General features: G+C 38.4%; 1 non-coding gene across 1 annotated transcript; it reads right to left on the bottom strand.

The window, feature by feature from the left end:
* Window positions 1-10,006: 10,006 nt before the first annotated feature.
* Window positions 10,007-10,110, bottom strand: LOC127742740 (small nucleolar RNA R71). Its single transcript, XR_008004128.1, has one exon. It is a non-coding gene; the product is annotated as a small nucleolar RNA R71 (small nucleolar RNA).
* Between the last annotated feature and the right edge of the window lie 2,894 nt (window positions 10,111-13,004).

The raw sequence follows: 13,004 nt of genomic DNA, 5'->3' as shown, positions 1-13,004 counted from the left end.
AAAATCCACTTCAACACCTCTGACAAAGCTTTTATAAGGAGGGCTGTCTGCACTTTCTTTCACAGCATTTGCATAAAATTCTCGTACCATAACTGCACTAATGTCAGTGAGAGGTGCACATAGAAGTTCCCATCTCCTTTCCTTGGTAATTTGCCTTATGATGGGATATTCCCCCCCTCAAGTAGAAGCCCATATCAGGAATGACATGCTTTGATTTCATAAGCCTATGATATCTTTCTTCATGATACTGAGATTTAAATTTCTTTGCATCATAGGTTCGAGGTTCGGTCACCATGGGCTCTTTTCCTTTTCTTCTACTAGAGCTTGATAGAGCCATGAGTTTAGAAAGAAAGAAGAATCAAGGATGAGCTTTGGGGGAGGTGACGTTCGTTTTTGTTGTGAAAGGAGTGGAGAATGATGTGTTGTTTGGGGAGGAGGGTTGTTAACCGTGTTTGTGGGATAGAAGAAGAGTGGACTAAATGCTTGTATAGCTTATGAAGTGTCTCAAGATATTTATAGACAAGGTATCAAGTCTTCACACAACACCACAAGTGAGGAGAGAGTTCAGTTATGTGAAGGAAGGGTGGAGATTGAGCAAATTTTGTGGGGAGCTTAAGGCACGGACGGCTTTCATGCATAGTTGGAGGTTGACAAGGATTGCTCCCCTATTGGATGCATGTGGTTTGGCCTCCAAGAGCTCCAAGCATGCAGATTTTTGTTTCCAAGAATGCACTATTCCCTAGGTACATGTGACTCTTTTTCTCTTTGTCCTACCCGTGCATGCATTCCACATTGTCCTCTTTTCAATCTTCTTTGTCCTATACAATTAAATTAAAGAATTGGTAAGCATTGGACATAAAGTATGGCACGGTGGTGTAGTGCTAAATAAAATAAGATTTTTGCATGTTCCTTGTGTACAATTGACCAACTATACTCCTTAGATTTTGGACAAAAATTTGGTGGACACCAAACTTGTTCTCTGCTAAGGGATCCATATAAAATGCAATTAATATTCATCATAATTGGTACATTTATCATAAGGAACATTTTATTTTCTACCATAAACTCCTAAAATGAAGCTATGTACGGCTCATCTATTCATAATTTTGATCCTCTGAGCAAAATGGTTTCTCTGAGGTTAAGTGTATATGCAGACACCAAACTTAATGTTTGGCTATATACTCCATTAAAATGAATAAGCATATAGTCTAAGAAGACTTGAAAAACTATTTTGGAGTGCCTTCAGGCACCCCAAACTTAGAAATCTAGCATATACTTCAATACAATGCATGCAATTATCATGTATGCTCATGAGAATTCATATTCATGATAGAAGGACCATTGATTATTGAAATTAAATTGAAACAAGAATATTAAATCATGGGTTGCCTCCCATGTAGCGCTCTTTTATTGTCACTAGCTTGACATTGGACCCTCATTAGGGTGGTTGATGACAGTGATGTCTCAGCTTGTCTCCTCTCACAGTAAGCTTCCTTCCAATGCCTTGATGTTCAATTTATGCATGCTCTAGTGAGAGAATCCTGTTGATAATGTAGTAGTCATCAGCTTGTTGATTTGTCCCCAACTATTGATAAATTAGCTGCACTTTATCTCCCTTTGAAAATCCTTCAGTTGGGATCTTTTTATTTTTTCACCCTCTTGGACCCTTTTTCTTGCTTATCTTTGCTTTTCTTGATGATTTTTCTCCTTTGATAGTGAGCTGTGTTTTGGAGTCTGTCTTCTCAGTGGCTAACACCTCGCTTTCTTCTTGATTCTTCTCATCATTTAGTGCAGTCTCATTCTCCTCTTCGTTTGCCTTGCTGCTTGTCTCTTGCTTTGGAGGAGGATTGATGAATGTCTTGTTGATTTCTTCCTTCCACTGCAAGTCTTTTTTGTCAGCCTCCCTGCAGTTTTTCTTTCTATCAATGTGTTATGTTTCTGGAAAGATATTCAAGGTGATGCTTTCATCATGCATTCTGAGGGTCAGCTCCCCTTACTCCACATCTATAATAGCTCTCGCTGTAGCCAAGAATGGTCTTCCAAGTATAATAGAATCACCTCCATCTTCATCTGAGTCTAAGACCACAAAATCTATAGGGAATATGAATTTGTCCACCTTGACTAGAAGGTTTTCAATCACACCCCTGGGACATATCACCGACTTGTCCACCAATTCTAGAGACATCTGTATTGGCTTCACTTCCTCTATGCACAGCTTTTTCACCAAAGAAGAGGGCATTAGATTGATACTCGCCCCTAAATCACACATTGCCCTGTTGATGATCATACTGCCAATGGTACAAGGCAAATAAAACTTCCAGGGTCTTCAAGTTTAGGGGGAAGCCCTTTCTGGATTAATGCAATGCATTCTTCAGTGAGCAATATAGTTTCCTTCTCATGCCAACTTCTCTTTTTGTTGATAAGCTCCTTCAGAAACTTCACATATAGAGGTATCTGCTCTAATGCCTCAGCCAGAGGGATGTTAATCTCTAATTTCTTGAAGACTTCAAGGAATTTAGGGAAGTGTTAGTCCTTAGTCTCCTTGTAGAATCTTTGGAAATATGGCAATGGAGGTGTGAAAGTTCTTACTCCCTGCCTTTGTATCTTGGTTGGCTCTTCCATTGCTTCCTTCCCTTTTCTTGAGATTTGTGGCTGCTTCTTTCCCTCTTCAGGCTTCTTTTGGTCATCCTTTTCTTTAAGCTTCTCTGAAGTTTACTTGCTTGTTGTCACTTCTTTGTTGTTGGCTTCCTCTTTCTCTGTTGGCTTTTTTTTGCTTTTCATAGGCTTCTTGGTTGCTTCTTCATTTTTCACCAAGATCTTTCCACTCCTTAGCTGTATAGCTTTGCACTCTTCTTTTGGATTAGGAATGGTGTCACTTGGTAATGAGCTTGATGGCCTTTCAATCATAGCTTGCTTGGAAAGTTGTCCAATCTGCCTTTCTATGTTTCTTATAGAAGCTTCATTGTTCTTGTTTGTGAGTTCTTGCTGTTTCATTATTTTCTCCATCAATATCTCCAAGTTGGACATTCTCTGAGTGTCTTGTAGGATTTGTGGTTGGTTATGAGCTGATGATGAGGGTGGATGATAGTTGTTGTGGTTGGTGGCTGGGTTATTAGATGGATAATGGTTGGAATTGGGGTAAGTGTTTTGGGGTTTTCTATATGAATTTTGGTTATTGTTCTGCTGGTTGTAGTTCTGGTTGTTTCTTGAGTTGTTTTGGCTTGAATTCCTTTGCCATGGTTGCCGGTTCTGGTTGTGGCTATCTCCCCATCTAAGGTTTGGGTGGTTCTTCCATGAGGGATTATAGGTGTCACCATAAACCTCACTTGAGCCAGAACCTTGGTTGTGCACATATTGAATTTTTTCTTGCTGTTGATCATCTTGATTCTCTTCATTTTACACCCATGTGGTTGATGGTTGCCTTGTATTTATTTCTGTAACTTGGAGGCTATCAATCCTCTTGGCCATTTACTCAAATTATTGCTGAATTTGCTGCTGCATCATTTTGTTTTGAGCTAGTATTGAGTCCACTCCTTCCAACTCTAGCACTCCTTTCCTTTGTGATGGTTGGCGCTGCCTTTGATGAGCAAAGAAATATTGGTTGTTAGCCACCATATCAATAAGATTTTGGGCCTCCTCTGCAGTTTTCATGAGTTGCAAAGAGCCTCCAGCGGAGTGATATAGTGCCTCTTGAGCTTTCAATGTCAAGCCTTCATAGAAATTCTGTAATATGTCCCATTTATTGAACATTTCAGGGGGACACTTCCCAATTAGAGCCTTGTATCTCTCTCATGCCTCATATAGAGATTCAGCATCCAATTGTGTGAATGTTTGCACTTCAGTCTTCAATCTAATAATCCTCTGAGGTGGGTAAAATTTGGCAAAGAACTTGCTCACTAGATCTTTCCAAGTGTTGATGCTCTCTCTTGGAAATATCTCCAACTATTGAGTAGCTTTGTCTCTGAGAGAGAATGGAAATAATAACAGCTTGTAGATGTTAGGATGCACACCATTAGATTTGACAGTATCACAAATCCTCAGAAAAGTGGATAAGTGTTGGTTTGGATCTTCAAGTGGCCCTCTTCCAAAGGAGCAGTTATTTTGAACTAAGGTGATGAGTTGTGGCTTCAATTCAAAGTTATTTGCGTTGACATTTGGGGTAAGGATGCTACTCCCACAATGTCTAGGATTTGCAAATGTATAAGAAGCCAAAGCTCTCCTCTGAGGTGGATTGTTGTTGTTGGCCACTCCTTCTTGATTGGCATTAGAAGTGTTCCCTTCCATTTCTTGGTATTCTTCCTCAAGAACTTCTTCACCAATGACTCCCTTCCCTCTGGCTTCTCTTCTTATTCTTCTCAAAGTTCTTTCGTCAAGATCACCAGAGTTAGGAACTTCTCTTCTTGCCTCTGTCATACAAACAAAGCACAAGAAACACACAAAACCAGAAAACCACTAACACTTCACTCTATTGCTAGAGTGAAGTCTTGGTTAGCTTAAGCAAAAATTCAAACAGTTACTGTGTTAGTTAAGAATTAAAGATAAAGGAAAGAAAAAGTGCTTAATCTAGACCACCACCTTACTTAATCATTGTCAATATAATCAATCCCCGGCAATGGTGCCAAAAACTTGATGGTGTATTTTTGGAAAATTAGATTTCCAACACATGAATCTAACAGGCAAGTGTCGCATCAAGTAATAATAACTCAATTGAGTGAGGTCGATCCCACAGGGATTGAAGGATTGAGCAATTTTAGTTTAGTGGTTGATTTAGTCCAGCAGACAAGAGTTGATTTGAGTGATTTGTATCTGACAGAAGCTAAATTACATGAAATGTAAAGGGAGAGGGGAAGTTGACAAGAATTTAAAGTGCAGAAGAATTAAAGAGCTGAATCTTAAAGAATAAGTAAAGTAAATCAGTAGAGATGAAAATTAGTAGAGAAACTTAGATCCAAATCACAAATCCTTGAATTATGTAGAAAAATAAAATAGAGAGATCTCAAGGTGAGATTGAAACAGAATTCCTTCAATTCTCAACCTGAGATTCAAAAACAAAAAGTAGAGAGTGAAGAAGTAAGAACAAAGAAGAAGAGAATTCAATTCTCAATCCCCCAAAACTAAAATCTGAAATTCAGCTCCCAAAATAAAAATCCCTAAAAGATCAAAAGTGAAAATAACAAAATGGCTCCCCCAAAAAAGTTTTTTTCTAACTCAAACTAACTTCTATTTATACACTTCCTATTTTAGGATTTTAGAATTTGCAGTGGACTTTTCAATTTGGTGAAGATTTGAATTTAATTGGAATTTTGGTTAAATTTTTTTATCATGGGCCACACTCCCAATAGAGTGCTCGGTTGGTGACAAAAGCACTGCATTTCCCTTTGCTAGCCTTCCAATTTTGTGTGACACAACTCCTTGGGCGTGCATCAGGGCAATTCTCGGTGATCGGCAAGAGCACAGAATCCATGCTGCCTTGCCAAGTCTTGTACGCGCACCATTTCTCCCTGGACCGTGTCAAATTGTTGCGCCAAGCTTCCCTAGCCATGTCAAGTTGCTAGCAAAACAAGGAAGGTAGCACTAGGTGATTGGCAAGAGAGCTACATCCCTTTCCTTATTAATGAGGCTCCAGGTTCGAACCCCCTTGGAGCCTTGTTGCTGATTTTTTTGTGAAGGAGTGTAGCGCCTTTTTCTTGGCCTTTATGAACCTCCCAAGTTCGAATCCTTGCCACACCACTCTAGCTAATTTCTTTTGCAAGCCTTGTAGTGTGAGTTCCCTAGTTCGATTTCTTGTGAGTGCATTTTGACCAATTTTGGCTTATTTTCATTTGTGAGTAGTGCTCTCTCCTTCCCTTAGGTACATGGTTCGAACCTTGTGGCTTTCACTAACCAACATTGCACCTTGGATTTATTTTGTGCCAAGCCCGATAAAGTTAATGGCATTAACTGAGCATTGAGTTTCTTCCCTTGCTTCCTTAGTGCTCGGTTAACAAGGAGAGCACAGCATCCATGCTTTGTGATGAGCGGATAATTTATACGCTTTTTGGCATTATTTTTAGGTAGTTTTTAGTAGGATCTAGCTACTTTTAAGGATGTTTTCATTAGTTTCTATGTTAAATTCACATTTCTGGACTTTGCTATGAGTTTGTGTGTTTTTCTGTGATTTCAGGTATTTTCTGGGTGAAATTGAGGGACCTGAGCAAAACTTTGATAAAAGGCTGACAAAGGACTGCTGATGCTGTTGGATTCTGACCTCCCTGCACTCGAAATGGATTTTCTGGAGCTACAGAACTCCAAATAGCGTGCTCTTAATGGCGTTGGAAAGTAGACATCCAGAGCTTTTCAGCAATATATAATCATCCATAATTTATTCAAGATTAGATGACGTAAAGAGCGCCAGTTCCATGCTACATTCTAGAGTCAAACGCCAAAAACACGTCACGAACCAGAGTTGAACGCCAGAAACACGTTACAACTTGGCGTTCAACTCCAAAAGAAGCCTCTGCACGTGTAAAGCTCAAGCTTAGACCAAGCACACACCAAGTGGGCCCCGGAAGCGGATTTCTGCATCAATTACTTACTCTTGTAAACCCTAGTAGCTAGTCTAGTATAAATAGCACATTTTACTATTGTATTATACGTCTTTTGACAATATAGTCTCTTGACCATTCGGTCCTTCTCCCTATTTCCGAATTCATATCACGTTTTTGGGGGCTGGCCATTCGGCCATGCTTGGACCTTCATCACTTATGTATTTTCAACGGTGGAGTTTCTACACACCATAGATTAAAGGTGTGGAGCTCTGTTGTACCTCGAGTTTTAATGCAATTACTACTATTTTCTATTCAATTCAGTTTATTCCTGTTCTAAGATATTCGTTGCACTTCAACATGATGAATGTGATGATCCATGACACTCATCATCATTCTCACCTATGAACGCGTGACTGACAACCACTTCCGTTCTACCTTAGACGGGCGCATATCTCTTGGATTCCTTGATCAGAATCTTCGTGGTATAAGCTAGAATTGATGGCGGTATTCATGAGAATCCGGAAAGTCTAAACCTTGTCTGTGGTATTCCGAGTAGGATTCAGGGATTGAATGACTGTGACGAGCTTCAAACTCGCGATTGTTGGGCGTGATGACAAATGCAAAAGAATCAATGGATTCTATTCCGACATGATCGAGAACCGACAGATGATTAGCCGTGCTGTGGCAGAGCATTTGGACCATTTACACTGAGAGGATGGGATGTAGCCATTGACAACGGTGATGCCCTACATACAGCTTGCCATGGAAAGGAGTAAGAAGGATTGGATAAAAGTAGTAGGAAAGCAGAGATTCAGAAGGAACACTGCATCTCCATACACTTATCTGAAATTCCCACCATTGAATTACATGAGTAACTCTATCTTTATTTTACATTTCATTTATTATTATTATTCAAACACTCCATAACTATTTATTATTCTCCTAACTGAGAATTTAAAGATGACCATAGTTTGCTTCATACCAACAATCTCCGTGGGATCGACCCTTATTCACGTAAGGTTTATTACTTGGATGACCCAGTGCACTTGCTGGTTAGTTGTGCGAAGTTGTGAAGAAAGTGCTGAGTTATAAACGTGCATACCAGGTTGAATGCCATTATTAGAGACTACAATTTCATGCACCAAGTTTTTGGCGCCGTTGCCAGGGATTGTTCGAGTTTGGACAACTGACGGTTCATCTTGTTGATCAGATTAGGTAATTTTCTTTTTGCTTTATTTTTAAAAATTTATCCCTATTTTCAAAAATAAATAAATAAATAAATAAATAATTATTCTATGACTTCAAAATTTTTAAGAATAGATTCTAGAGTTTCATGTAACATGTTGAAGCCTGGCTGGCTGTAAAGCCATATCCAAATCCCTTTGGAATGAGACTTCAACTAATCACCTCAATGCATGTAATGCCATCCTAAAGCTGGCTGGCTATTAAGCCATGTCCAACCCTTGGATTGGAGATTTAGGCTCACATTGAAAGATTCTTGGAATTTTTCTTAAAATTTTTGAAATTCTTATTTTCTTTTTCCTATATGTTTTCGAAAAAATATATATATATAGAAAATACAAAAAATCATAAAATCATAAAAACCAAAAATATTTTGTGATTCTTATTTGAGTCTTGTGTCATGTTTTAAGTTTGGTGTCAATTGCATATTCATCTTGTTCTTGCATTTTTCGAAAATTCATGCATTCATAGTGTTCTTCATGATCTTTAAGTTGTTCTTGGTAAGTCTTCTTGTTTGATCTTTAAATTTTCTTGTTTTGTGTTGTATGATGTTTTTTATGTGTATTTTTGCATTCATAGTGTCTAAGCATTAAAGATTTCTAAGTTTGGTGTCTTGCATGTTTTCTTTGCATCAAAAATTTTCAAAAATATGTTCTTGATGTTCATCATGATCTTCAAAGTGTTCTTAGTGTTCATTTTGACATTCATAGTGTTCTTGCATGCATCATGTGTTTTGATCCAAAATTTTCATGTTTTGGGTCATAATTGTGTTTTTCTTTCTCATCATTAAAAATTCAAAAATAAAAAAAAAATATCTTTTCTTTTTTCTCTCAAAATTTTGAAAATTTGAGTTGACTTAGTCAAAAATTTTTAAAACTTAGCTATTTCTCATAAGTCAAGTCAAATTTTCAAATTTAAAAATCTTATCTTTTCAAAACTTTTTCAAAAATCAAATCTTTTTCATTTTTCCTACTTTTTTTCGAAAATTTTTAATTTGAATTTTAAAATCTTTTTCTTATCTTTATTTCAAAATTTCAAAAACTTTACTAACAATTAATGTGATCGATTCAAAAATTTGAAGTTTGTTACTTTTTTGTCAATAAAGGTTCAATCTTTAAATTCTAGAATCATATCTTTTAGTTTCTTGTTAGTCAAGTAATCAATTTTAATTTTAAAAATCAATTCTTTTTCAAAACATCTTTTCTATCATATCTTTTTCAAAAATTTGGTTTTAAAATATCTTTTCTAACTTCTTATCTTCTTATCTTTTCAAAATTGATTTTCAAATCTTTTCCAACTAACTAATTAACTCTTTGCTTGTTACTTATCTTTTTTAAAATCACCTAACTACTTTTCCCTCTTTAATTTTCGAAAATCATCTCTCTCTTTTTCAAAATTCTCTTAATTAATTAATTATTTCAAATTTTAATTTTAATGTTATTTCTTTCTTTATTTTCCGAAAACCATTAACTCCTTTTTAAAATTTATTTTCAATTTCTCTCTCTCTCATCTTCTTTTATTTATTTATTTATTTACTAACACTTCTCTTCATCTCAAGAATCTGAACCTATCTTCACCCTTGTGTTTAGATTCTTCATTCTTCTTCACTCTTATTCCCTTTCTTCTTTTACTAACATAAAGGAATCTCTATACTGTGACATAGAGGATTCCTCTTCCTTTTCTGTTCTCTTCTTTCTCATATGAGCAGGAACAAGGAAAAAGGCATTCTTGTTGAAGCTGACCCTGAACCTAAAAGGACTCTGAAGAGGAAACTAAGAGAAGCTAAAATACAACAATCAAGAGACAACCTTACTGAAATTTTTGAACAAGAAAAGGATATGGCAGCCGAACCCAACAACAATAATGCAAGAAGGATGCTTGGTGATTACACTACACCTACTTCCAAGTTTGATGGAAGAAGCATCTCAATCCCTACCATTGGAGCAAACAATTTTGAGCTAAAACCTCAACTAGTTGCTCTAATGCAACAAAACTGCAAGTTTTATGGACTTCCATCAGAAGATCCCTACCAATTTTTAACTGAGTTATTGCAGATCTGTGAGACTGTTAAGACTAATGGAGTAGATCCTGAAGTCTACAGGCTCATGCTTTTTCGTTCTGCTGTAAGAGACAGAGCTAAAACATGGTTGGACTCACAACCTAAGGATAGCCTGGACTCTTGGGATAAGCTGGTCATAGCCTTCTTGGTTAAATTCTTTCCTCCTCAAAAGCTGAGCAAGCTTAGAGTGGATGTTTAGACCTTCAAGCAAAAAGATGGTGAATCCCTCTATGAAGCTTGGGAAAGATACAAGCAGATGACCAAAAAGTGTCCTTCTGACATATTTTCAGAGTGGACCATGATAGATATATTCTATTATGGTCTGTCTGAGTTCTCTAAGATGTCACTGGACCATTCTGCAGGTGGATCCATTCACCTAAAGAAAACGTTTGCAGAAGCTCAGGAACTTATTGAAATGGTTGCAAATAACCAATTCATGTACCCTTCTGAGAGGAATTCTGTGAATAATGGGATGCCTCAGAGGAAGGGAGTTCTTGAAATTGATGCTCTGAATGCCATATTGGCTCAGAAAAAAATGTTGACTCAGCAAGTCAACATGATTTCTCAAAGTCTGAATGGATGGCAAAATGCATCCAACAGTACTAAAGAGGCATCTTCTGAAGAAGAAGCTTATGATCCTGAGAACCCTGCAATGGCAGAGGTAAATTACATGGGTGAACCTTATGGAAACACCTATAATTCATCATGGAGAAATCATCCAAATTTCTCATGGAAGGATCAACAAAAGCCTCAACAAGGCTTTAATAATGGTGGAAGAAACAGGTTTAGCAATAGCAAGCCTTTTCCATCATCTTCTCAGCAACAGACAAAGAATTCTAAGCAGAGAACCTCTAACATAGCAAATATAGTCTCTGATCTGTCTAAGGCCACTTTAAGCTTCCTGAGTGAAACAAGGTCCTCCATCAGAAATTTAGAGGCACAAGTGGGCCAGCTGAGTAAGAAAGTCACTGAAACCCCTCCTAGTACTCTCCCAAGCAATACTGAAGAGAATCCAAAAAGAGAGTGCAAGGCCATTAACATAATCAACATGGACGAACCGAGGGAAGAAGGAGAGGACGTGAATCCCAATGAGGAAGACCTCATGGGACGTCTCTCACGCAAGAAGGAGTCCCCTATTGAGGACCTAAAGGAACCTGATGCTTATATAGAAACCATAGAGATTTCATTAAACCTCCTTCTACCTTTCATGACCTCTGAAGACTATTCTTCCTCTGAAGAGGATGAAGATGTAACTGGAGAGCAAGTTGCTCAATATCTAGGAGCTATCATGAAACTGAATGCCAAGTTGTTTGGTAATGAGACTTGGGAAGGTGAACCTCACTTGCTCATTGGTGAACTAGATACATGGTTTCAGCAAACTTTACCTCAAAAGAAACAAGATCCTGGTAAATTCTTAATACCCTGTACCATAGGCACCATGATCTTTGAAAAGGCTCTGTGTGACCTGGGGTCAAGCATAAATCTTATGCCACTCTCTGTAATGGAGAAGTTGGGGATCATTGAGGTACAGCTTGCCATATTCTCATTACAAATAGCAGATAAGTCAGTAAGACAGGCGTATGGATTGGTAGAGGACGTGTTGGTAAAGGTTGAAGGCCTTTACATCCCTGCTGATTTCATAATCTTAGACACTAGGAAGGAGGAGGATGAATACATCATCCTTGGAAGGCCTTTCCTAGCCACAACAGGAGCTGTGATAGATGTTAACAGAGGAGAATTAGTCCTTCAATTGAATGGGGACTACCTTGTGTTTAAGACCCAAAGGTGCTCTTCTTTAACAATGGAGAGGAAGCATGAAAAGCTTCTCTCAGTACAGAGTCAAACAGAGCCCCCACAATCAAACTCTAAGTTTGGTGTTGGGAGGCCACAGCCAAACTCTAAGTTTGGTGTTGAATCCCCACATTCAAACTCTAAGTTTGGTGTTAGGAGTATACAACATTGACCTGATCACCTTTGAGGCTCCATGAGAGCCCACTGTCAAGCTAGTGACCTTATAGGAGCGCTTATTGGGAGGCAACCCAATTTTTATTTATCTTATTTTATTTTTCTTTTATTGTTCTTTTATGTTTTATTAGGTTCATGATCATGTGGAGTCACAAAATAAATATTAAAATTAAAAACAGGATAAAAAAAAACAGCAGAAGAAAAAGCACACCCTGGAGGAAGGGCTTACTGGTGTTTAAACGCCAGTAAGGAGCATCTGGCTGGCATTCAACGCCAGAACAGAGCATGGATCTGGCGTTGAATGCCAGAAACAACCAACATCCTGGCGTTTAAACGCTAGGAAAGCACCCTGAGGAGAGCTGGCGCTGAACGCCAGAAACAAACATGGAACTGGCGTTCAACGCCAGAAACATGCTGCAAATGGGCGTTGAACGCCAAAAACAAGCATGAAGCTGGTGTTCAACGCCAGAAACAAGCATCAATCTGGCGTTGAATGCCAGGATTGCATAAAAAGGGCATTTTACACGCCTCATTAGTGCAGGGATGTAAATCCTTGACACCTCAGGATCTGTGGACCCCACAGGATCATCTTAGGATTTGGGGACCCCACAGGATCCCCACCTACCTCAACTCACCTTCTCTCCTCTTCATACAATCCAATAACACTCTTCCCCAAAACCCTTCACCAATCACCTCAATCTCTCTTCCCCATCACTTCTTCACCACTCACATCCTTCCACTCTTCCCCATAAAACCCACCTACCTTTAAAATTCAAAATCTCTTTCCCACCCAAACCCACCCTAAATAGCCGAACCTACTCCCTCTCCCTCCACTATATAAACCCCTCCATTCTTCTTCATTTTCACACAACACAACCCTATCTTTTCCTCCTTGGCCGAAACACAACCCTCTCTCCCTCTTCTCCATATTTTTTTCTTCTTCATCTATTCTTTCTTCTCTTGCCTGAGGGCGAGCAATATTCTAAGTTTGGTGTGGTAAAAGCATAGCTTTTTTTGTTTTTCCGTAACCATTGATGGCACCTAAGGCCGAAGAAACCTCTAGAAAAGGAAAAGTGAAGACAAAAGCTTCCACCTCTGAGTCATGGGAGATGGAGAGATTCATCTCTAAAGCCTATCAAGACCACTTCTATGATGTTGTGGCCAAGAAGAAGGTGATCCCTGAGGTCCCTTTCAAACTCAAGAAAAATGAG

Source organism: Arachis duranensis, chromosome 1 (genome assembly GCF_000817695.3).
Source record: "Arachis duranensis cultivar V14167 chromosome 1, aradu.V14167.gnm2.J7QH, whole genome shotgun sequence".
Taxonomy (NCBI): Eukaryota; Viridiplantae; Streptophyta; class Magnoliopsida; order Fabales; family Fabaceae; genus Arachis; species Arachis duranensis.
The sequence above is the reverse complement of the archived record's forward strand: the minus strand, read 5'-3'. Positions and strand labels throughout refer to the sequence as shown.